Below are 26,445 nucleotides of genomic sequence, written 5' to 3'. Positions count from 1 at the left end.
GCTGCCAAAGTAGACAGTCCTATAAAATGCTTTCTTGAAGCACAAAAAAGTATCATTGAGAAAATAACTACTACTATGACTTAAAATTCTCTTGTTGCTGTTATTTTACTATAACTGCTAGTCATCATACAATATTGCCCTTGGCCGAAATCCTTAGAAATAACAGCAGTGGCAGCACTGGTTGTGTTCCTCTCATTAAATGTCTTCTCATCATCAAACGTTTAAAATATAAATATTAAGTAGTACTTATTGATACTGTTGGTTGGGCAGTTTGAAATTGCCAAACACCATGATATTCCATATCTGTTCAATTAGAGATGAATTTAAGAACATTTGGACCATTTATTTGATCTTTTTCTCTGTACTCATGTAACCAGTACTGGTTGTGCTCCGGACAAATCCTTCGGATATGGCCGTGCAACAACAACAACAAAATTCTGCTGTATGATAAGACAGGTGTTCGTTTTAACACTCATTCTACAACATGTAGAGAAATTACTTTTAAAATGGAAATCCAGATATCTTTGTTTAATCTTTTATGTTGTTGGAAGGCAAAATGTATTTGCCAGTATTTTCAAGACAGTGTTCAGGTTATTATTATTAAATTGTCATTTTAATACTCTCTTTTTCTTTATTTCTGTATCTCTTTCAGTGCAGGCCTTCTTTTGTGTGCTTTGTGCTGTTGCTGTTTTTAGTATATGAGGGAAGGCAGATATAATAGCAATACCGACGGTTATATTTGTAGCCCTGACAATTACTTGGGTTACAGCAAAAGGAAAGGTTTGGGAACTGAAAACCCGTTTTACAGTATTAATTGAAAATGTCCTTTAAGTTTTGTCATAACAGAATAATTAAAGTCTAATAGCAATTGTACTGTATCAACGCTTTGAAAATTAGATGTTCTTCTGTTGGGTGTTGTCTAGACATCTGTTGTGGTTAAGGTGCTCATTCAGTTTACTGTAAGTTTACCAGAGTGAGTAACTTTTGGTTTTTGAAAAATAGCCAAATGAACATGTCAGTATAATATTAATGTTGCAGGTTGACACAGATTTCATGATTGTGCAACATTTTGGAAGTTGTTTCTCAGTATCTGCTGTGTGTAAAATTAATAGCCTGTTGTAGGACAGCTCTGTGTTCTCAGTACAAGCCACAAAAAAATGACCTTGAGTGTTTTAATAGAAAGTGTAGCATGTTAATGAAATTCATTAAAATGTTTTTTATGCTAATATATTATTAAAAGAAAAACTATGGTGATTTCTTAGTTGTGTTTTGAGTTGTATCCTCATTCTTTGCTGGTTAATTAATTGCTTGACGGTTAGTGCAGTTAGCTTTTGTGCAACACGGTACACCCAAACTGTGTCGCTGCCCCATAATATCTCACATCTTTGAAATGTGTACTCTGACACCAGTGTCAATGTGTACTCTGCTGTTGTTCACTTTTGGAATATTTTTGTATTAATTGGTGCTGTTTATGTTCATGTCTGATTCTTAATGCTTAAATTTAAGAAGTGTTGGTCTTGAGGGAACAGTCAAAGGATCTTGGACAAGAAATGTGATTATACTGTGGAGAGAGCCTTCATGAGGAATCCCTCTGTGATTTCATGGTCCTTCTTGATGTGAACAGGAGGGGAAAAAAGAGTTTCTTATGTAAAAGGTCAGCACCCCAGGTACCCAGCCTTGATGTGCTTTTGAGCTTGAGCTTCAGTTGTTTATCTCTCTAAATGGTTCCTGCTGTTGCACTGACTGCTCAGGCTATTCTTAGAACATCTGGGGCATGAATTGCTGAAGCACCCAGAGCTTTGGAATCTCTTGACTGCACTGTCAAAACAGAGGAATTAAAGGTAGCCGATAATCCTGACAGTGCCATTCACTGCCACAAGTGAGACCGATTTTGTTTCTCCATCAAGTGAGGCTTTGAGAATTCCTTGTTTTTTTTTCTTTTCATATGAACAGTAGAACTCTTAATGTTATGTGTTATTAAATAGGATAAATAAAAGAGATGAATGACAGAAGTGTATACACAGAAGTAATTAAATGTGTTTGTCATTTTAGATTAGTCCGTTATTTCTGGTTAATGTTCTGTTTCTTGTATCTGCTTCAAGAGGTACCATTGTTGCAGTCCTTAAATGAAATGGCAAATGGAAGTGTAGTATCCTGAGGAAAATGTTCCAGCTGTGCAGTTTTCTACCTACAAAGCTTGTAAGCCTTTCTCCCTTGAGGACACAAGGGCAGCACAATATTTAAAAGACCACTCGGAACAAGTTTTACATAGTGTGCACAGCTGTAGTTACAGGGGTCGGAAACCCAAATGTTTTTTTTTTTGTACCTGTTTTTAATGTACTTTAATATTGTGTCTCAGTTTAGTATACTATTTCAGAAAGTGAAACTTTCTATATCCTAAAGAAATATTACAGTATTTGAATATATTGTTTTTTTTTCAAGCATTTCACCTGATATTCTACTGAAGCTTTCATTTTTATTAATATTTTTCTGCTTTCAAACCCTTTTTTAACAGTTGTAAGAAGCAGCATTTATGGATTGTAACTTTGGAGGCATATATCTATTGTATATCAATACAAATTATGTTAGGCCTTTCTGTGATTTGTTGGTGAAATGTGTCCCTTTACATAAATCTCACATGTAAAAATCTGAAAAACAGTCCTATAAAATACAAGGAATTATTTATTATTATGATTCATTTACTTGAAAAGGAAAGAAAGTGACACTTGTGTTAGAAAAAGATGAAGTGAAACTTTATGCACTGTTGTGTTAATTGTAAGTATGACATTCATAAGTACTTGATGGCTTTTAATCAGCGCTTTGATTATGGACCAGATGGTGCATTGGTTATCATAAAATGCCTCAGGACTGGAAAACCGGTGCTCCCACAGCTGAAGGCTAAAAGCACTTCAGTTTGAAGAGATGCTGGTGTCCCAATCAAATTAAGCCTATTTTCAAACAAGAGATAGAAAGTTAATAGCGATAATGTCTAGTGAAATATACAAGAACCTTGTTAATCTATCATACTTTTGTTTTTGTGTCCCAACTATTCATTTGCCCTGGAGTTACATGAAGGTTTTTTTAGTTGAAGTGATACTTATGATTGGGATACGCAGACCACAAAAAAGTTTCCCCAAACCATAAAAGCAACTGCCGATGGTAAAGTGCACTATTGTTCAATTTTATTTTGTTTTAACCAATCACTGAGTTCTATTGCCAGAGAGGTTATTCTCAGGGACACTGGTATTAAAACAAGCAAGGTTCTCAGTGTTTGTTCTTTTGTGGTGAGGCAATGAAGATAGAGAACAGCACATTTTCTTGATGAGAATTTGAATGATATGAATATATTAGCTACAGCAGGGGTGTGTAACCATGGTCCACGTGGTCATGGAGATCCCCAGTCCAGTTAATCTTTTAGGTCACTTGTTTGTAAAGATTGGGAACACTTGTAAATTATTGATGACTTAACCAAGTAATGTATTCAATCAAGATACTTCAGTTGCTTGAGGATTGAAATCTAATACTTAACGTAAGTATTAAATAGTTCAAGCAGGTAGCTGCGTCAGCATGCGTAGGCTGCAAAGGAACAAGTAATAGGTTTATTCCATGCTGAAAAGAGAGGAAAAGAAACAACGTTTCAGCTGTGGAGCAGGTGTAAGCAGTAAGTATGAAATGATCTGTAATTTAACAAATCACCTTTTTAATTGTTTCAAGCTGTAATAAATGAGTGATTTAATGTTTAATAGTGGCCTGTAAAACCTGATGGACTTCCAGACAGGATAAGGCACCCTTGAATTTAAGCATTTTGCTAACCTAGATACCAAAATTAGAAAAAACCAAAAGGCTGTTTTTATGAGAGTGTTGATTTTGACTTTTATAAATGTGGCTAAATCACTTCTAAAATGTAATACGATTTGTAATGTAATATGGGACTCAAGTTGTGATGCATTCATTTTTTTATTTATTTAAAGACGCCATTTTTTACAGGAAATGTCTCAATGCATTAAACATTCACCATGAGATTACTAGGTTTCTAATTTAAAGAGATAAATATATTGTTGCAGACAGGTAGCAGCATTAAATGCATGCAATGCAATAGCACACTTCCTTGAAGAAAACAAATCTATCTGGGCCTCAGTAAATGTATATTAGAACAGGTGATTTTTCTTTTCATTAAAAAAAATAAAAAATGAAATGCTGGGAAATAGGAAATGATGTTACAATGACAATGAATCATCTTTCCTGTTTGTTACAGCTAGTCTACCCACACAGAAATCTTTAAACAGCATTTTTATGACTTGCAGCATGAGATAGATTTTAATACACAGAGGTGATGTAGAGTAAAATTTAGAAAGTTCAACACAGCTGTTTATTTGCTTTATTGCCAACAAAGACCAACTAAAACAGATGCACATCCTGGTAGCACTGACTGCGGGTCACAACATCTAGATGTCATGAATAAATATTCATTGTCTTCAATGGGGGGTTTCGCATGTGAAAATATGAGAAATCTACACGTCTGTGATATTGAAAATAAGCAAAGTTTCTTGAAATATTCAAATTTTGTGCTAACAAGTGAGGATTAATATCATATCTAACATTCAGCCTACCATAGATGTTTCATGTTTTACTTAGAATTTTATGATCACATGAGTGCTCATGTGAAAACATTTTGTTTTACCATCAAAGACACTTAGGGCTGAGGGAGTCCTCACTACACACTAATGATAAAAATGAAAATGTATGCATATGCCTAGAGGTGAAAGTATTCTTGATATTTCATTATACTCTGCTTTGGTCTCCCATCACTTTGGTGACTGACTACCTAGAATCCACATGTTTTTGCTAGGAGTTCTTTTGCTTCAGCTTGTACTGGAAACAAATCTGAACTCTTGTCTCATTACAGTCTTGTATGGGTATCTTCACTTGGCATTTAAACAGACTAGAGACAAATTGAATGTCAGCTACTGTTCTCCACTCCTTTTGTCAATGCCCCCTGCACCTCAGGTTAGAGCAGCCTTTTCAGGTCAGACCACACACCTACAGACTTACCTTAGGTCCTCCTCTGATTTAAAGTTTAAAAAAAGGACCTTAAAAGGGCATCATTAATTGCAAGTTTTCAATCTATTTAAAGATTCATAGTTATGCAGATACTGTATGTACAGATTGGTTCAGACACAAGGAAGGTACAAATAAATTATGAAAGTTAGATAATGAGACAGCCAGCATCATTAAAGGAGTGTCAGGTGAGGTCACACGGCTTCTTTAAATTTTCTTCAAACAAATTGGAGGTTGAGAAAGAAATAGGCAATAGCTTGGAAGATAGGGATTTATGAAAAGTATTGTGCAGGACACAAACCACACAAACTAATATTGACATATTAGTAATATTATTACATTGTACTGCAGAGTGAGTTCCAGAGCCTAAAACACTGCATCAAGACTTCACACACTCATTTATGAACACTAAATATTGCTAATACACTCAGCCATAAATCTCTGTCTGGGGGGTCTTTTTTATAAAATATATCATCCACCAAAGATGCATTTTAACCTTGTACTTTAAACCGACACTTACCATAAATAATATTTACAGTAATCTGTATGCAGAAAGTCATTTAAATACAAAAATAAAAGGAAAATAAGTAAATATTTTTACAAAATATTTTACGAATAGGAAAATGTCAGCATCTTTCTCTAGCTTTAAGCTGAGTCCCTTCAGTACCCAGGACTTGAGAGGATTTTGTATATCAATTAGGAACCCAAGTGGCAAACCGTCTCACACAAATGTCAGACCAAACTTGTCACTGTTATCTATTTTCTACTTCATACATTTGAAGTACACCATTAGTGACATGGACTTGTTTGCTCAGTTATAGAAAGTTATAGTCTCAAATGATGTCGGGCCATTTGGTGTCATATGGAGGTTGCGTAAACACACTGATGGTCCTATCCCCTACTAACTAGGAATTCCAGTTACCCTATGCCAGAGTGTCCGAGTGAACCATAAAATAATCAACACAGGCCAAAATGTACCAAAAACATTAATATGCAGCAGATGAAACATTTATAACTGAATGTTTAATCTTTAGTCGGGTCATAGTAATTTTTCAATACTGATATTCTTTGCATTTTTCATATAGTGCATATTAAAAAAATGAGGCAATTATAATGCTAGCCCTGAAGAGCCACAATTACAGTTTTTTTACTGCTTCTTCTAATTCAGGGTCACTGGGAAGATGGAGTCTATACCAGCAAGGAATGGGCACAAGGAACTACAGTGTACATCTTGGGCAGGATGCCAGTCCATTGCAGGGCAGACAGACACAAACACAGACAAGCACAGCAGGGCCAGTTTTCCCATTTTCCTGCCAGTAGGTTTTGGACTGGGGGAGTAAACCAGAGCACCTTGAGGAAAGCTCCTTGAATTGGGCAGAACATACAAGCTCCTTGCAAATAGCACCCCAGGTTTGGAATTGAACCCAGGGTCCCAACATTTCAAGGCTGCAGAGCTAACCAGTGCGCAACTGTGCCATCTTTTTTTAATTTCATTTTCATTTCTGAATAGTGTGACTAGTGTGACTGGGACATGGTTTATTCATACTAAAGAGTTATATATGCATGTAGATGTATGGGTGCTTATAAATGTCGCATAATAGGAAACAGTTTTTCACACAATTTTATTTTCAAGTTTGTTACAAAGCTGCCCTTGATTTGCATCAATGTGCTAATTTAGAAATAGGTTAAGATTTCATAAAAGAGATATATTTAGTACTAATACCAGCAACAGCAAATCTTTCTTTGTGTCAGGCTTTTTTTATCTTATGGTTTTCTTGTTTTTCCTCTTTGTGGTACTCTTACTCGGAAGCCTCCATTGCCTTACTTATGTTATTCTGCGATTAAACCTTAGTTTCCTGTAACTAAAAGTTTGAAGATTTGCATGCTGAATTGACCAGTGGTTTCACCTGCTTCAGCAGCTCCTTTCTACCAGGCCACAAGTAAACTAAAGAGAAACAGACAAGACTGTTTTTGCCTTGTGAAGCAATGTTGAGAAAACTGAAAGTTCTTAATTGTTGTTCATGTAATTCCTTTAAGTTCATATACAGGAAATGTTTTTACATGTATAGGCCAAAAATATTTAATAATGTTTGATAGAAATTTAAGCAAGTGATCCTTTTGTAACTACTTATTACAGTGCTTTTATTACAAGTATTTGACATGCTGCAACACTAATTTGTCTCACAATACAGACTTTGTTTACTATTATATCCAGATTGTTTTCAATTCCCAGAGGTTTTTTTTATTTGGGCTAAGGCGAGCTTGAAAGAGATTTCTATACTTCCACAGCTACAGCTCAGGGAAAACCCAACTTTGTTCATTTCAGTAGCTAAAAGTTTCAGTTTTACCCCTTACCTCACAACCTGTAAATCCTGTTCTGAAAAGGCAGATTTCTGCTCATTTAGTTTTAGGCCACTAAAGCTTTTCCATTTTGGATCTCTAGAGTTAAGAATAGCTGGGAGTAACAGCTTAATTTACAAGCTGCCACTTCATCTCATCATCCTGGCTTTGTGCTAATAGCACATGTAGACCCTGGCAAGGTATCAGTAACAAATCCCCATTTAGAATTTGTGTTGCCAAATAATAATAAAATGTACTGTGTCAACCTTCTAAACAGGAAATGCACACAAAAAATAATCTTTAAACAGGCGCTGAATTTGCATGGCTGTCTTTTGCTTGGAATCTAGAATTACATATAATCACATAGGATTTTATGTAGCTCTCATATTTTGCAATTGCAGTCCAGTTTTTGGTTACTTTTGTAAATCCACAAGCTCATACAGACAGCATAAATATAAAATGCAGTTCCACAAAATATACGGTATGTATATTTTTTTGTAAAACTGGAGGTCCAATCTCTCTCGTTTCTTAAGGATCTTACACCACACTATGTTCTTGATATTTATCTGAGAAACTTAATTTTGTTTATTCAGGCGATAGACCTACATGTCCTCTAGTATACGAGATAATCTGTTATTAATTAGACCACAGCCAGCTCTAGATAGGGTGGGACACAGTTTTTCTACTGAAGCCACTCAGCTTGACAAATATTTTGTTTCGTCCCGAGAATGGAATCTGAATAGTGAAAGATTGCATGCAAGCAGAGAAAGGAACATACCGTAATCACTTTAATCTCAATATGAGCTTCAGCCATGACCAGATAGCATCTTAGTTCTGCTCATCTGACTACTTCAGTTCATTTCAGTGCATGTACATGTGAGATGCATGTCGGAGCTTAAAAAAATAGCCTAGGATAAGCAATGCATGAAATTAAAAATAGCATTTGCATGCTCTATTCAGAACACCTTTTTATGTACCTACAGTATCAGCACTTTTTTGTTCTTGTACTGACCTCTGTAAGTTATGCCTATGTAGTTGGTCTGCACAGCTTTCCCCGCAATGCAGAAAATACTTTTGTCCTATATCTTTCCTGCCCCAGCATTTACACTCTAAGATAGCTTACACCTGCATGGGAATTTTCTGCATCCTCTCCCAGGGTTCGAAGTTATTAAAGCTACTTCTAACAACAATTGAAGTACAGTACTTTGCTTTTGTTCTTCCCTGAGATACACATATTTGCTATCCCATTGTCTTTCTGACGTTTGCAGTCAGAATGGCTTTCCCTCAAACTTCATTAGATCACTTGATGAAGATGCCTTTTTTCCTTACATTATTTGAAATTATTTCTTTTAATTTGCTCAAATGTTTTCTGTGGCCTCCAAAATGGTATGATGGATTATTTTGATATAACAGTATCCAGCATTGAGTGCTGATTTATAAATTAACCAGCAGAACCTGAAAAATGAAATTTATTAACTTGGATGATATGATCACATAACTTAGAAGCTTTCACTGGAAACAAGTCAGCGGTTGCCAGAAGCATTGTTTTATTATTTTTAGAACATCTGATTTCATTAGTACTTTAATAATTCATGTTAGTCTTGTCTGGTAGGAGGTTTGTGATTCCAAAAAGGATGTAAAACAGTTTACAGAAGCTACCCCAGCAAGTCATGACAACTTTTCTCATTTGAGAAAGCATTGTCATTTAAAAGACTGGCATAATGATCATTAAAGTTGAATCCAGACACTTTGAAAGATGGGAAAACATAAGCACTTTTATTTCATTTTTATGTATATTATTTCACTGGGAATAATATACACATTTTCACACTTTACTTGCAAGTGTCTTAGTTTCCCTAGAGAACCCTTTTCCTCTTTGTGATCTATAAACTTCGACAAGTCAAAGCAATTACTCATTTTTTAATTGAAACATTTATAAAGTCAATCAAATTTCACCTAAGGCAAAATTTGCATTCACCACACCAAAATAAGGTTCTCACCTTTAGCATCTGGTTCTTAAGAATGCTAGTCATTACTGTTTGAGAACATATAAACTCCACGCAGGTACCCCAGGTCCAGAATTGAATCCATGGCCCCCACACTGAAAGGCAGCAATGCTAATCATTGCACCACTGTGCCACCCCCTTTCTTTTATCAGGTTTTGGTTTATTTTTTACCTGCAAATTATTCAAACTGATGGTTGTGCTGTAACTGTTCTTTAATTAACAAATGAAACATCCTGCCCTTTTCTTCCAATAATTTTTAATTTCCACTTTTATTTGTAATGTAACATTTTAGTTGCCTTAACTTATCTGTATTAGCAAATGATTGGAATGATTAATTCGGAATTAAGGGACAAAAAAAGTCTTAATCACGGCAGATGCAAGACTCTTCTAGAATTTGAAAAGGCCATATTTTCAAGGTTTTAATGTTTTTAGGGGACTATGGGTCTTGCAGTTGATTTTGGTGAGGTGGTTTTATGCATAAAGAGCTCGTATTTCTCTTTTGTATTTAATGAATCTTAAATGCTATCCTAAATAAGTCCAAAGCTTATTAGTAGGTGTATCTTGCTTACCTCAATGGTGGTAGCCATTAAAATACCACCCTAGCAGAAACTGCATTCCATCTCCTGGGATCTGAATATACCTTCCACTTTGTGCTCCTCATCTAGCAGAAGATTTGTTGCATTTTGTAATGTTGGAAGGCTGTGTCATCATCAAGGCCTCTGGTGGCAATTTATACAAACAAACTGCCTCATGGGAATTCTCAGGATGAGATTCATTAAGGATCCAGATTCCACACAATGGTGCACTATGTTAGCAGGCTCAGAACCTATAGTTTAGCAGGAAACAGTCTCCTAGCCACTCATATTAACTCATTGGTTTGTTTATTTACATATTTATTTGTTCAAGATGATTAAGTGGGACATAGCCCTTAACTATCTGTCTCGCTCACCAGGGGAGCTACTATAGTGAGAGCTTTCAGCATTCAGCCAAGCTTGAGAATGAAGCTCTCTTCTATAATTTAATTATAATAAATTACAAAACCTTTAGTGTGAAGAAAACTACACCAATAGGCATTGATCCCAATTCAGTGTTTTGTGCTTTATTGGGGGTGGAAAAAACAATTGTTGATGGTGTTTTCTGAATATAAATCTAAAATTAGTTTAAAACTAATTTTCAGTTGAATTTGCTGCAGAACAAAGGCCAGTTTGTAATTGTAAGAACGTACAGTAGAATGCAGAATACAATTCTGTAGTAAGCAAATAAGTCAAACACACACTACCCATAAAGCATAATGCTACTGTACAGTCAGTTCCAGAAACTCAACTAAGATTCCACTGTAATTATTTTTTATCTCAAAATATAAATTTACAGCGACAGATATTTGAAACGTACATTTAATATTCAACTAATATATGAATATTAATTCATATGTGTTTACCTACATATGCATAATTATATATTCCAGCACAGCAGTACAAAGTAGAAACATCTTGTGTCTCTGCACAAATATAAACTGCTGTAGGCTGTAGGCCTACACCTTGTAAATTTTAGTGCTTCAATTAATTTTGGAATACACAGTCAACAAATCGTTAAATCTATGGCCTTTCCTTAGAATTAGCCTAGAAGTAGTATTTTGAAATATATGCATGTTTTGAACAAGGTGTCTAGCATTATTGTTGAAGCTGACAACCTGGTTTATTTCAAGAAATAGCTGAATGGCATCCTTTGAAAAATTCACAATGGACTCCTATTACAATTACCTGGATAGTTTAGGCATTGTTTGGCCAGTTTTTATCTGCTGTACCCATTCTCCCATGCTTTTGTCCTCCTTTGCCTTACAGTTACCCTGAAACTTTTCTCTCTCTACCTTACACCTCAATATTTTTTTTTCTTGGTTGCTTTTGGTGTGGAATTAACCTCTATTTGTTTCTTTGCAACCCACCTGTGATGCAGCTCTGCACTCAAACCTCTAGCTTCTTTTAAATAGATGCATATATTAAAATGCCATCTTTTTCTCTTTGGCTTGTGCGAGATCCATTGCATATTTACAATACAGATGATTATCCTGCTCAGGGGTATTCAACCCTAGAGAGCTTCAAGCCAAGTTAGTTTTTAGATCAACTGTTCTTAAAGGTTGACCGCACCTCTAAGATCTTTATAAAATCAAACAAGTAATCTCTTCAGTTCAGAAACTCTGGTCCACAAAGGCTGAAGAGTACTTAGATTTTAGCCCTAGGTGATCTCTAAATTACTGAAATTAACAAATTGTCTGTTTGAATGACCGAGATGGAATTGTTCCATATCTTTAGAAATCAGTGATTTCATGGTTACCTACTAAGTGAACTAGATTAAGGCATTCCAGGACCAGGGTTCATTGGAGAGTATCCCATGGTCTCACCCACACCCATGTAGTGCTAAATATTTTTCACTCATTGTATGTTTTTGCATATACATTTTTGCTTTCAGTTTTTCTCAGATTCCAAACATTTTGTATGGCTCACTTTCTGTTTTGTCTTTCTCTTTCCAGACTGTATTTACTCAAATTAAATGTCATTACTTTCCTAGTTCCTAAGGTGTCTGCATTGCAAAGGTGAGCATACATTGTAGCAGTATTGTCTGAGAAGGGAGCCCTCTAGTGGTGAAGCATTGAGCATTAAGTACTACTGTATATTAGGCCAGGTCAGCTCTTTTTCTCTAGGTTGCCCAGAGTTTGCCGACAACCATGAGTATTAATAGACGCTTGTGCTTGAGTCACAAAAGTAACTCAGGTTATCTAAAAATTTAGATAATTTTATCTTATACAGTGCCCTCCAGAATTATTGGCACCCTTGGTAAAGATGAGCAAATGTTTTTGTTAGTTTATCAGCTTGATCTTACACTGAAAATATGAGAGAAATCTTAATTTTCAGTGAGGTAAAAAAAATTTTTTAAAGATTCTTATAAAAAAATAAACATTTTTCTCAAAAACACCTGTCGCAATTATTGGCACACCTAGAAATTCCTATGAACAAAATCTAATTGACGCCACCTCCATGCCAACAAACTATTTAGAAGGCTTGCCAGAAGAAAGCCTCTGCTGTCGTCAAACCACAAACATAAGCGAGCTGGGGTTCGCTAACCATCACTGGAACTTTGATTGGAACTGGGTTCTATGGTCAGATGAGACAATTAAACAACAGACACCAGAGGTCGGTTTGGCATAAAAAGAGTCAAGGTCATGCAGAAAAGAACCTAATCTGCACTGTGAAGTATGGTGGTGGATCTGTGATGTTGTGGGGCTTTTTTTTCTTCCAAAGGCCCTGGGAATCTTGTTAGGATACATGCCATCATGGACTCCATAACATACCAGAAGATTTTAAATCAAGATCTGGTTGCCTCTGGCAGGAGGCTAAGACTAAGGTTGTGGTTGGATCTTCCAACAGGACAGTGATCCAAAGCATACCTCCAAATCCACACAAAAATGATTCACTGACCTCAGAATCAAGCTTTTGCAGTGGCCATTCCAGTCCCCTGATCTAAACCCCATTGAAAACCTGTGGGGTGAGCCGAAGAAGAGAGTCCACAAGCGAAGACTAAGGACTCTGAAGGATCTGGAGAGATTCTGTATGGGTGAATGGTCTCAGATTCTTTTATATGTGTTCTCCCACCTCATCCAGCATTATAAGAGAAGACTCAGTGCTGTTATTTTGGCAAAGGGAGGGTGGACAAGTACAATATTCAGGGGTGCCAGTAATTGTGACGTGATTTTCTTTGAATAATCCAATAATTTCCAATAATTCTGGAGGGCACTGTACAGTATATGCAGTATATGTACAGTATATGCATTGATCTAAGATACTTAAACATCTTTCTCAAAAGTAAAAGTTTCAGATTTTTTAAAATCAGTTAATGTTACACAGGTGAATGCATGCATGGATATGTGTTTAATAAATTCAATTCATACCCTCTTCATTAAATCATATAGTGACATTCTACATAAAACGTCCTCTTTCTTATGCAAGGCATTATCATTTTATCTTGTGTATAATTCAACTGACTTTGCTGAAGCTTAACTGAATGTGACTGATATAACTGAATTAAGCTAATTGTTTTAGCCATAGTTACTTCTACAAAGAAACTGTGAGGAGGTCTGGATTACTGTGTTGTTTATACTAAATTAAATTTTGCCCCCATCATTAAATCATATTGTCTAAGTATAAGCAATGACTGATGAGTTCATCATACATTTGCATGTAAGCCTTGCTTATTTTGTTTAATGTGATGCTTTTAAACATTGTACAGTGAACTTTCATATTCTTATGAGAAATTCTAGACAAATAAATTAAAAGTTAAATTAAATTTAAATGTTTTAGAATTTGTACAGTTAACATGGTGGCAAACATTCATCTGAGCAGAAACCAGCAGAAAATTGTACATTCAAGAATACATTTACAGTATATTCTTTATTATAATTCAGATATATAGCATAGGCAGCTCTCCAGATTGTAGCTAATGGCTGTCACCGGTGATTTTTGTTAGCATACAGTATACTGACTACTAGTGTTTACCATTTTCTTTGTGCTTAAAATGTAAATATTTTTCCCACTTGATTTCTCAGTGCATTGGGCAATACAGTTATTTTTGGGCAGGCTCTCTTTTCTCTTATGGAAAACTTATAAAAATACGTCAACTTCTAATCCATTGATGGAAATCCGATTCAGTTGCAACTTTCGTCATTCACGGTTTACTGCCTTTCCAGGTGTTTTGAAGACTTTTTTTGATGACCCTTCTATCAAGTCTGAGGATGCTGTTTTAGCTCCTCTTACTGTGTTTTCATTAGTGTTGGAGGACACATACTATACGTCACCATTGTTTTATGTGGCATAGTTGTCACATGAAAGTGTTGAAGGACAGAAGATGACCAAGTGATAATGCAAGAACACATGTCTCTAACAGCTTTGAGGAAAGAGCCACCCCCTGCCCAACTCACACATAAACCCATTTGCCCATAAATGCCAGGCGTCTCAAGTTCACTGTGTGCTCTAACAAGCTTTTAGATCTGAGTAAGAGCTTGAGATCCTTCAAGTGCTTGTTAAGTAGCATGCTAATATGTTAGAAACATAAGTGGCTGTAGAGGAGGTATTTAAGCATATTTGCCTGATCCTTGTTGCAGTTTTAATACCCCAATGGTCTTTTCTTTTTAAGACTATTTCAGGATGCGTAAGAACATAGCTTGTCTTCTTTTTTGTAGTTTGGAATAATCAGTGCCTTGAAAAAGCATTTTTTTACCAACAGCTGTAAACAATCCGTTTCAAAAACATGGAATGATCATCATGACTCAGACGGTAAGAGGATTCTGGCCAACAGGGCGACAGCCCGCCTTACAGAACTGATAATGGGCACTATTGCAATATGTGATGGAAATTGAAGGGAATGAAATGTCTCCTGCAGCTTATCAACACATTAAGGTGGAAGTTCCTATTATGAAAAATTGTATTTTACTTCAGTCATCTGGTGGTTATTTTTGTTCAGATTAAATACATTGTCCTTCACATGAAATAAAATGAAAAGAAATAATAGGAATAATAATAATCCAAACATTTATATTCTAAAATGGAACATTTATTCTATTCATATTAATTTGGTTCACAAGTAAACAAGATAAATCTTGGCTGAAACGAAAAAAGTAATTTTTGCTCTCAATTTCGCTTTTTTTGTGGTTTGCAATTTCCCATTTTGTGTTTTTTGTTAAAATAGTTTGTGATTTGTTAGAACTGTTTGCAATTCTCTGTAATTTACGGAGGTATAAAGAATAAATTGTCCATCAAACAAATGTACATGGGGAAACAAAGTGCAATCAAATCGGCAAAAAATAGATTTCTTCTGACAATGTTGAAAAGTCAATTTTATAACAATTAAGCACTGGTTTCATCTTTACAAACTAGTGAATCCAAAAGGTCTTGTAAAGTGAATTCTTAAATGAATTAGACTGTCAACTTTTCTTAGCAGTTTTTTTTTGCTAAAAGTACCTTAATTTTCCTTTCATATAGTCCAGAATTAATTATGAAAAGGAATATATTGACTGGGAAGCCCTAATATTGAACCTGCCACTGCAAATTGGTTCTGGATCACTAAACAGTGGTTCTTCGGGTGCTACAAAGCATTGTACTTTGCATGTGCTCTTGCATTAAGTGTTCATGAATAAAACTCATTAGAGATGGGCATTTTATCGGGGGATTTTTTTTTGTGAAGTAAATTTGGTGAATTTATGTACAAGATGTTCAGTCCAATGCCTTTGATGGAAGCAATGGAGATTATCTTATGGGTGGGTGGTTTTGCTCAGAACTGTAATCCTGTTTTAATGTTTTGTCAAAAATGGTTTAAGTGCTGGTTCTAAATATTTCTGATTTGTCCAGAGTTATAATCTGAATAGGCATCCCCTGGTCCTTGCATTCTGTGGTGAATGCTTCCTCCACTGGGTTTTGAATAGGAGCAGATTGTAGAGCGGTGGTTTTTCCAGACGGACCACTGGGAAAGCATTAGGATCAGCTGCTGATTTCCTCATTTGAGAAAGCATGAGTAGACAGGGGGCTATGAAAGTACACAGGACAAACCCAATTCACAGGATTTTGTATAAGTAATGCAGTTTCTGAATGTCTGGCTTTTATGCTTATTTTTTCTCTACACATCAGTGGTTTACAATTGGTTCTGTTCATTCAAGTGTAGTTTTCAGCAGAATTGTATCCACTGGATGACAGAATATGTCTTAAGAGCATCCCTTCCGCTAAACATGTAGCTGTGGAGAGGGAGTTTAGTAAAATTAGCTGTAGCTGTGTAACACTTTGATTTGCTCCAGGTAAATATTGTCATTAATATGTTTGTGTTTAAATGTCTCATTTTACATTAGGCAGGTCTCACTTCATACTGATGGACAAGCTCTTTCCCACCTGATATTAGAAAATAAGAACACACTTGCATTATAAATACACTATAAATTGAAAATGTTGTCAGTAGCTGTTATCATGAATTATGCTCAAAGCAGGTTTTCTAAGTATTTTAATCTGACTCCATAAAACGAAGTATTTTCGAATGCAGCTGTTTTGCTTTGATTTTATTAACACACATTTGTAAATGGTAAGAATATCATTGCGGTTGAAAGCTTCCATGACTATATGAAGTTTTTTTCTTACCCACTGACATCAACAAATTTAACTGCTCTCCATCAACCGCCTCCCAAAGCTGTGTAAGTAAAATAATGTTGAATGAATATACAGTAAAGAAAGCATGACTGCTTATAAATCTCACATTTCTATTTTTCATTTTGGATATTATTCCATTTCTGGATTACAAATAGTAGAAAGATGTGGCTCTTCTTTTGGTCAGCTAAATTTGCTGTTCTCTTGATGATCTTGTAGCAGGTGTCTGGTATTTGGACGGGTGCACCGGGTGTCTGCTCGGTTAGGGTTTACTGTGTGGCATCAGGCAAAAAAATAAAGCCAGTTTTCTTTTTCCAGCTACTAAGAGCAGCAATGCCAATGGAGCCTTCTTCAGCCAAGATTAGGCATTTGGCAAAGTGGGCTTCAGCCTGTCATGGGCCTCTTTTTTTACAAAAGGGAAGCCATTACATACTGTCTCTATATAAAAGCCAATAGATTTCCATACTTAAGTCTTACATCAAATAATTGGGCTTGGGTTATAGTGCTCTAAATATTCCCTACATCTTTTAAGTAATATTGTTCTGTACATGCCCTGTTAAGAAACTAAATTGTATATAAACTGCCATTTTCTCTAGTGTTTAATTTTCACTTCCATTCTGCCATTTGTATAATTATAAGCATGCAAATTCAAATAGATTTTCAAGAAGGTTGCAACAAACCCCTATTCCTGTGTTCCTAAAGCTTTCTTAAAATCCTTGAATATTTGAGCTGCTTGTAGGTTAGAGTGCAGCTCATCCTATAGTTATAAATTTACTGTCATATGACATTTCAAGAGCTCTGACCCAAAGTATGCTGTTTTGTTTCCTCAGTAATAACACTTTATCACAGTTATTCAGAATTTTATTTCTCAGATGATCAGATTTTTATATATTTTGCCTTAGAATTCTGTTTGTCCTTCTTGCTATTTTTTTGGAGAATAACTATCCAACACAGGATATAGAGATATAGAGATGAAGCAGTGATTAAAAGGTAGCATATTTCTTTCCTTATATTTTTCAGGTAGCCTCTTCATTTTGTGGTTTGTAAAAAAATAGTGCTTTAAAGATATGGATTTTAAATCATTGAAGATAAACAGATATATCTTTTATCTAATTGTGCCCATAAATTTCTCCCTTGTCAACATGTACATTATGCTTTTAAACCACTACATATCATTCATTGCTCATGTTGTGTAACAGTGGTTTTTCTTTTGCTGTATTGATGTCCATTGCGAACTAATTTGTTACTTTAGAATCTTTTGACGATTTCAAGATTGCAGAATTGCGCAGTAGTTCTTATTGCACTAATGAAGTTCCTCAAAATCAGTTATTTTGGACAGCTGTGGAAAAAGTTAGCCTGACTGACTTATGAAGGACCTGTCATATACTGTAAGTATTTTACAAACTTAATTAAGATTCCCATCTCAGCATTCACCACCTTAAAACTGTTTTAGGTAAAATATGTTTAAAAATATGCTGTGTTTAATGCAAAGATTGGGATTTGTATTTTTTCTGGAGATGGCTGTTGTGTTTTCTATATATTGTACATGTATTAGTTTTAATTACATAAATGTAAGCTTTGTACACTGGTTCTAAGATGACTTGTCTTTAGCGCAAACATATATACAAAGAATATTTATTGTTTTAATTCTATGTCACTCTGTCTTTTCTCACTAGACCTGTAAGGTTTTTAATCTAACCCGTCCATCCATTACGAGAAAACCACTGACTCCCAGCATCCTGGAAGCATAAGACACAGAGTGATATTGCAGTCCCTTGCAAAACACACACAAGTACACAAGAGTCATTGAGAGACAACATCTATTCTGGCCAGCACATTTTCAAGAAGGTGCGAAGAAACTGAAACACTCAGAGAAAACCCATAGGAACACATAGGGAACATACAGATTCCACACAGAAGGCATCCCAGTCTGAAACTGAGCCCTGGACCCACAAGCAATAAGCAGCAGTGCTAACTGCAGTGCCACTACAGTATGTCACCCCATTTCTTATTTAGACTATTTTAATAGTCCCCGATATAAGGCTTTGTTTAATGTTTAATGAGTTTATGGTTATCTTCGCAGCAAGATCTGTGTCTTTCAGTATCAGTATTGAGGTCTTCAGACGTGGACAGTGTTAATTAACAAATCATTCTTTTTTTTTAATTTATCATTTGCAGTAGGTCTTCTCGTTCAATCTGTCATTAAAAGTTGTCTTAATCCAGTTTACAAATCCATGTTACAGATGAATCTATTAATACATTAATACTTGGAAATATTCCTTGCTTCCATAGAGTTTGCACGAGAATTAAACATTTTATCATATTTCAAAAGTGAATGGGTGCCTGGGATAGATTATTACTGACAAATTACTCTATCACCTCGAAAATGTATGTGTGTGGATTTTTTTTTAATTGCTAAAATCCACAATTTAAGTTAAATTCAGTTGTTTTTTTTTGTTGGGGGGGGGGGGGGAGTGAGGTAGGCTTGAGGCTTGAGTTTTATATTGACTAGCCTTGGCACCAGTGATGATAACACAAAAAGGTGGTATACAGAGGTAAACATATGTTTTGAGTTTTACGTGATAAACTGAAATCTTGATATATTTAAAGTCTTTTGCTTATTTTGTGAAGTAATAATAATTTTTCTTCTGGTCTGGCTTCCATTTGCAAGTTTTTTTGTAAATAAACTATGTAAACCAGTTTTATTATTTAAACTTTATTATTTTAGGAAATAGAATTTAGGCATATAGTGCCAGTGTAACACATCTTGTAAGACAGTGTAAGATCTATCTGAGATCTATGATCAGTCTGATTTGTGGCACATTTTTTGATTATTTTAAAGATGTTTTTAGTAAGGTGATTATCTTGAGGATTCTTGATGTAGTTTCCCTAGTGTTACCAAAGACCTTGATATACTTAGAAACATCCAATGAAATTTGCTTACAACAAAACTCACAAGGTACTAAATCTAATCTTGTACTTTATATTAGTCTGAGACAAGATTATTTAGGCACTCCTACAGCTGTGGCTTCTTTTTCATGTATCACACTATTCGAGTCACTTTTTCGACTTAAACAAGGAATTGTTGTTGACTGAATTGACATCCTGCAAAGGCCCACTAACACATTTCATTTCCTTGGCGTGTTCCAGAGGCTCACGAGAGAATCACTGCTTCGTTCTCGTTAGTGACAAGTCATTCTTTACCTGCTGTCAGTCAGTGAACATAACACTGCTGAAGGTGGCTCAGGATTTTCCAATGAAGTTTAGGCAGAACTTTATAAAATGAGCAGGGGTGGGATGTTTCATTCAGTACCTAACTACTTTTTCTAGGGATATGTGATTTGTAGACAATGTAAAATGCAAAAAAAAGCGTTTTGAAAATGAATTCAGATGAAATAAATATTAACTTACTTTGAAACATTATTAATTGTTTTATGGTTTTATAAATTTAAGAAATTGATTTGCGACCAGAGGTTATTTGAAACGCCATATTGTTGTTGTCAGTCAAAGCACCTGATTCAAGCTTGGTTGGGCCATATGGTATATACATGCAAAATAGAAACGTATAATGATACAGTATTTTAATATGACATACTGCACTACATAGTGTAAAAGGTGTTTGCATAAGAGAGGATGTAACATCATGGAGTAGAATAAGTGGAGTGCAAATAATACAACTCATAACATGAGTAATTTTAGTTTGGACATCTAAATTGAAGAGAACCAATGCATTTTTGTCTGGAATAAAACACAAGGAATATCTTATAAATTGTGCTGAATGGCCAACTGGATTTTCTTGGTCAATGTGTAATTATACTTTTGAAATGTCCAGTTTTAAAGTTACTGGCACTTGATATTTATTATTAATCCAAGCTGCCAAGAAAAATAAATGCTTTTGTGTCTACATAATTATTAGTTTACTGAGGAACTAAAGCACTGCCAGTTTGTAAGCTTCCTACACACTGCAAAAGCAATGCAGACACTTTAGGGACTTAGGCTGGTAAAGCTCCCAGAACTAGCTTTGAATATACAGTATATGTCGTCGGGTTTGAAATCAGTTTGTCTGTCCTGAATAATGCCTGCTTTATTGCCAAATACAAAGATATCCTCACATGCATACTGTATGACTCTGGAGAAAAAAAAAACAAGTTTTCTTTATCTTAATTCAGTGTTTGAAACATATTTCTTGGGTAGATAAGGCTTCCCTCTTCAGAGACATTTTGGTACTAAAATCATGTAGTGATGTACATCTTATGGTTCACTGGGTCAGATCTCTAGACTAGGAGCTCTATTTTTATAACATCCTGAGAACAGAATGCTGCTTGCTGTTTTCTCTGTATGAAGGAGTAAGTGCAAACATTCCAAAAGACATGGTTTCTGGGTTTGTTGTTTGTTGCTAGGAAAAAAGCAAAGATTTTGTTCTCTGTTCTTTGACATTCTTTTTGGAGCCACAGAATAATGTACCACAATGATTTCGCTGGAAACGCATTCTAGTGCATACATTTTTTTATTTATTTATAAGAGGTCCTGTAATTGTTTTTTTTTCCTTTATAATAATTAATTTGTAGTTAATTTCAGTCCTAAAGGTATTTTTGTTTGTAGGAGCACACCCAATCCATTTCAGAACCTGTTTCCAAAGCAAATTTTCCCACTGTAAACTTTCAGAAAATCATGTCAGGTTGAAATTATTATTGACATTCCATTATTGCAGAAATTGCATTGCTTTTAACTTGGCTGTAATGCCCAAAGGTAACCTTGAGTTGAATTCTGAGTAAAATAAAAATGGAAGTAGGAAATGTGAGAAATACGAAGGATTAAAGTGCTTAAGCAGTCCAGTTTACACTTGTTCTCTGTTGCTGCTTTGCCTTCTCGACTCAGTTTTACAACATTATTCGATGTAAATAGCGACGAGCGTGTCTGGGCACTGACAGCTAGATCCCTGTTTGCTGTTAGATTATGATAGCAGCATTTGGCACATTGCTAGTCAGGCTTTGGAAGCCTAACACTGGAAGGGTTTATAAAGAAATCTTTTTTTATTTCCTTGTTTTAAAGCCCATTAAGGGGGAACTCTGCACTACAGTATATATTAAAATTGAGATATCTAGATAATGATCTAATATTTTTATCTTTTTCCGGAAGGAGTGGGTATGGTTAGAGAGACAAACCTTAAAAAGATAACTATTTAAGTGTTCTAAGGTAATGTACCATTAAACTTGGCATTCTGTTTTTAGTCTGATGACTTTTTTGCATGTTGTAACTGACATAAAGTATCAGCATCTGATGACTAGTAGTTGTGTTCAACCGGTCATCAATGTATAAGAAAGTGAATTCTGGCACTTTTCAGTAGAACAAAAATCCAAAAGACTTCAAATTCAATTTTACTTGGAGAGTCTGTAGCATAAACAAATCAGGAATGAAAGGTTTGTAATAAAATCTTACATCCATAAATAATGTCACAAAAATACAAACTGTTTGCACTCGGGCCAGATCTTTTCTATTATCTTTAAGCCCCTTTTACCAGAGACGTTACCAGAAGTTTGTGTGCAAAGCTGATTAGTCTAGTACTATTTCTTTAATACACAACATCCATTAAAAAACAGAAGGATTGAATCTTTTTTTAAAAAAGAAAATAATAGAAATTACCCCATTTCCTTCCTTGCAGCCAAAAAAACAGCTGCTTCACGATATTCATTATGCTCTGTATTGATGCTGGGGAGCACAGTGGTTAAAGGGATGTGGTTTATAGCACGTGGTCAGTTTAGATAAATAAGGGTGTGATTTAATCTGTTGTGGAATGACAACGTCCTTGTAATAAAATAAGTTTAGCTGATAATTTTGGTGACAAGTGGTATAAGTGTACTGGAAGTCTAATTACATTAACAGTGGTACACGAGCATGCAAAACAAACCATTCAGTCTAGCTTGGTATTACAACAATTCTCTGTGTATCAGTTTCCAAATGTGATGTTTTCCCACAATGATCCCAATTACATTGCAAACTCAAGCAGTACAGCTGTACATTACAAAATGATATTGAGTTATGTTTTTGGCTCTCATTTGAAATCATTTGGATTTTCCTGTATTGGCAGGGAAATGGGTAATTAAGGGGGTCATTCGGTTGTACAGTTGTCTGGCTGCATGATGCAGCAGTAAGCTGGCTGGCTACAACTGAGCAGCTTCAATTTCAGTGAAAGGCAAAAGGGTGTGTTGTCAAGATTTAACGGTGATCTCTCTCCCGGCTTCTTTCACAGAAAACCTTTGTTGAATTTCTTAAGGAACGTAATCTTAACAAAATCTTTCATGTACCACCATATCCAGTTTGGTTACATATTTACCTTTAGATAAGCATCCCTCCCTATCCCTGCACTTCTGTGGCTGAAGCAGGAAATCATGTGTATGCAGAAAACATTGTACTCCTCCCATAAATGAACAGAAGATTCTAGCAACAGTAGGTCCATCCTTGTGGTTTGTCATTCTTGAGAAAGTTGAAGTTATTGTTGCACTTTGCTGAATTTCTAATTATCTAATGATCATCCTAGGCAGAAGAACCATGTTCACAATAAATTCACATTTCTTAGTTCCCTTTTTGGTCTCTTTTAACTCTAACCAGCACAGAAAAAGCAGATGGGTAAGAATTAGCCACTTTAATGTTTGGGCAGACTTTTTTCCTTTCCTTACCTCCCCTGGCAGTCTAAGCTTAAATGCCTGTAATGATTCAAAATCAGGCAGGCAGCATGTATCCCAAATAAGCTTTAAACTCTGCATTTAAGAAAAAAAAGCCCCGCTAGGCAAGTATTTAGTCTATTGTGCAGTCGCTGGTACTTACAGAAAATTGTCTGAAATGGCACAGCTAAGAATACTCATTTTGTTATGGCACCGTCTTTCCTTTTTTGTTTAAAATCTCTTCTGTTTTGCACATGTATCTTCTAACTCTCTTGGCTAATTAAAATGCCATTACGGTACAGGCAGCAGTACCGTCTGGTCCAGAGAGACTTCCAAAAATAGATTCCTGAGTGAGACTCACTGCAAACGTGACCTGGCTGGATACACATTTTTAAAGAGGCAAGTGCCTCAGCGAGTCTTTTTTTTTTGAGGATGGTGTGCTGCTTAAAAGCATCACATTTCATTTCATTGTATTTGGAGGCTCTTATTAATTTTTAATTTTTGATGCTCAGTTATGTATAAATGATGGCTTATGTGTACATTTCACTGCATGATCTCAAAATAGAGCGGCAAAGAAAACAAAAGCAAAGCATTTTGCTTATCTTTAAGTGATTGTCTTAAAACTGTTTCACCCCCCAAAAATTGGAATTATATTACATTAATTGATCTTTTGCGAGCCATGGTCATTCCAGATTTTTTGTTCCTTACATGTTTTCTTTTTATGGAAACATATTTTATAGGTATTGATGTGTGAAAAGTTGTTAGAATTTTTATACTTTCAAATGTCATTTTTCCGAGCATACAGCACCCACGACTTCTGGTCTTCTGTCATACACAGCTGCCTAATACTGAATATATTTGTGCAGAAAAATAAACACGGCACTTTCAGTCTGGCCAGCATACGAATAGTAGTATATTCATTGGAGGTTTACAGACAGATTTTTGTGAAGCCATTTTTGTCTTAATGTCTTCTTTACACCCAGATGTAATACCAAAGGCTTGTGAAGAATTCCCTTCATGTTGGAGACTGTATACAGTCAGAAGGTTTTGTGGTAGTGATGTTTTCTTTTTTTGGTAATGTCACCTAGGTAATATTTGTCCCTATGAGAAAATATAATTATAATATATTAATGTAGAGTTAGATCTAAAAGATATTTTCATATTTTAGGAATATTAAAAACAATACTGTATATATGTAAAAGTAACATTTATACTTACAGTAATGCACTGTGAAATGTATGCTCAGTTGTTTGTATTTCTTAGGAAACGAAGTAAGGTACAGTAATCTTTCTTTTTACAAGGTTTTGCTATTTTTTATATATATTTTATGTTTTTTTTTAATAAAGTAAGGCTTAGACATCTCAGATGTTCAAAAGAGTGGAAACGAGTTCTGTTTCCTCCAAGCACACAAGAATAAATCCAGACCTGTTTTTTGCCCACCTGTCTCTGTTTTATCTCTTTGCTCATGTTGATGGAATATTTTGTATACTTAAGCTGGAAAGATATACGGTACACTATTTTAAGTGTACACTCCATACTACCCTCACCTTATTGAGGGAGTTACTGTGTATTTTTATACAGCTTCTTGAGCCTTATTTTTATCAAGTGTCCAGACTCTTCCTTCTGGGACTGACATGCACGACATGCTAGCCCAAACGTCAGGATGGAGCCAGGCTGGTGGTGTAATCCCTGAGCGTGAGCAGGAGAATATAGCTCCCAGTTTTGAGAGACACTCTTGTTCCAGGCCAAACTGTCTCCAATTCGGCAGCAACTGGCTTTCTGTGAAAACACTGCTCTGTTTTCATTGGAAACCTGGATACCATGTTAGTGGTGGCTTTGAAATGATTAAACTTGGTGCAGCATGTGTGAGTGCCTATTTTCCCCCTCAACCCTTTTAAAAGTAATAGAAACATTTTAACCATTTCTTCTCATCTTTAGAGGTAAGGGTGGCATGGTGGCACAGTGATTAGCCTCGCCACGTTGGGCCTCTGGGTGGAATTCTTGGGATGCTATCTGTGTAGAGTTTGCATGTTCTCCCCATGTTCATATGGGTTACCTCCCACAGTACAATAACATGCTGACCGATTGCAGGCTAAAATTGGCCCTGTTTTGTGTTTGTGTGAGGTTGTGTCTGTCTGTGCCCTGCAATGGACTGATGGCCCGTCTGGAGTTTGTTCCGCCTTGCATGCAGTGTTTCTTGGGATAGTCTCTGGACCACTGTACCCAGAATTTGAGAAACTGTTATTTTCTTTTTTGATGGCTAAAATAAAAAAAAGCATGTTCTTGTATCGTGCATAGTTAATTGTCATTTTCCAGTGGCTTAGTGCAACGTGGTTTGGTGAATTATGAAGTACTCTAAAAACTGAGTAAGAACGTTGGAACTGATCTGTTTTAATTGGCAGTGAGCACTTTGACACAACTGGTCCCATTCAAAGGTATACATGAATGTAAAGTTTTTCTTGTTCACAATGTGAATTGTGCTGTTTATTATGCATCTGGTGGTAATATACTGTATGTGATATGGCAGCAGCATGGCATGAATTTCTGAGATTGCTGGCAGATACATTTAAGAACCAAAATGTATTTTTTTCCCATTTTCTTAATTAGTAAAATGAAATCTTTCTCTTTTCATTTTTTTTCCACACTGTGGTGAATTTTCTTTTTTAATGGATTTTTCACATAATTGTAATATTTTGCTCCTAATTTATGCAAGTAATTTATGGTAAACTCATCGTATTGCAGTTACTTGTACCTTAGATGGTTGCAAAGGTCCATCCAGTGTAGTATTCCTCCTTAGGACACCATCTGTAAACTAACTTTCAGAAACTTAAATAGATGAAGTTTCTACACTTCTAAGACAGGCACTACAGGACTTCCATGTCCTTGCCCTCTAAATGGAATGTAGTTTTTATATTGCAAAAAATGTGGTTTGATTACTATTCCTTTGAAGGGTGGCATGTGAATAATGTTTCAAATGAGTGCCCAATTTTCTGTTGAACCTCGTGCTCAGTTGTTATGGACTGAGTAGTGTTAGCCATACTGATTCAAGTTTTTGAGATACATCATGAAGTGAATTTTTGTCTTATAAAATGTCATTGTTAATCTTTTTTCATCCTCTGTTCTTGTCTCCTTTGATCGTATTTCTTCAAACAAATTCACTTTTCAAAGACACTCCCATTCTTTTTCACAGCAGTGGCTTACTCT

At 35.5% G+C, this 26,445-nt stretch overlaps 1 protein-coding gene across 5 annotated transcripts in view; it reads left to right on the top strand.

Moving 5' to 3' along the window:
• hdac4 (histone deacetylase 4) overlaps nucleotides 1–26,445 on the top strand; it is a 254,039-nt gene that overhangs the window by 85,080 nt on the left and 142,514 nt on the right. The window lies entirely within an intron of this gene.

Source organism: Lepisosteus oculatus, chromosome 12, assembly GCF_040954835.1.
Source record: "Lepisosteus oculatus isolate fLepOcu1 chromosome 12, fLepOcu1.hap2, whole genome shotgun sequence".
NCBI lineage: Eukaryota > Metazoa > Chordata > Actinopteri > Semionotiformes > Lepisosteidae > Lepisosteus > Lepisosteus oculatus.
Note: the sequence above shows the minus strand (reverse complement) of the source record. Positions and strands in the feature narration are given on the sequence as shown.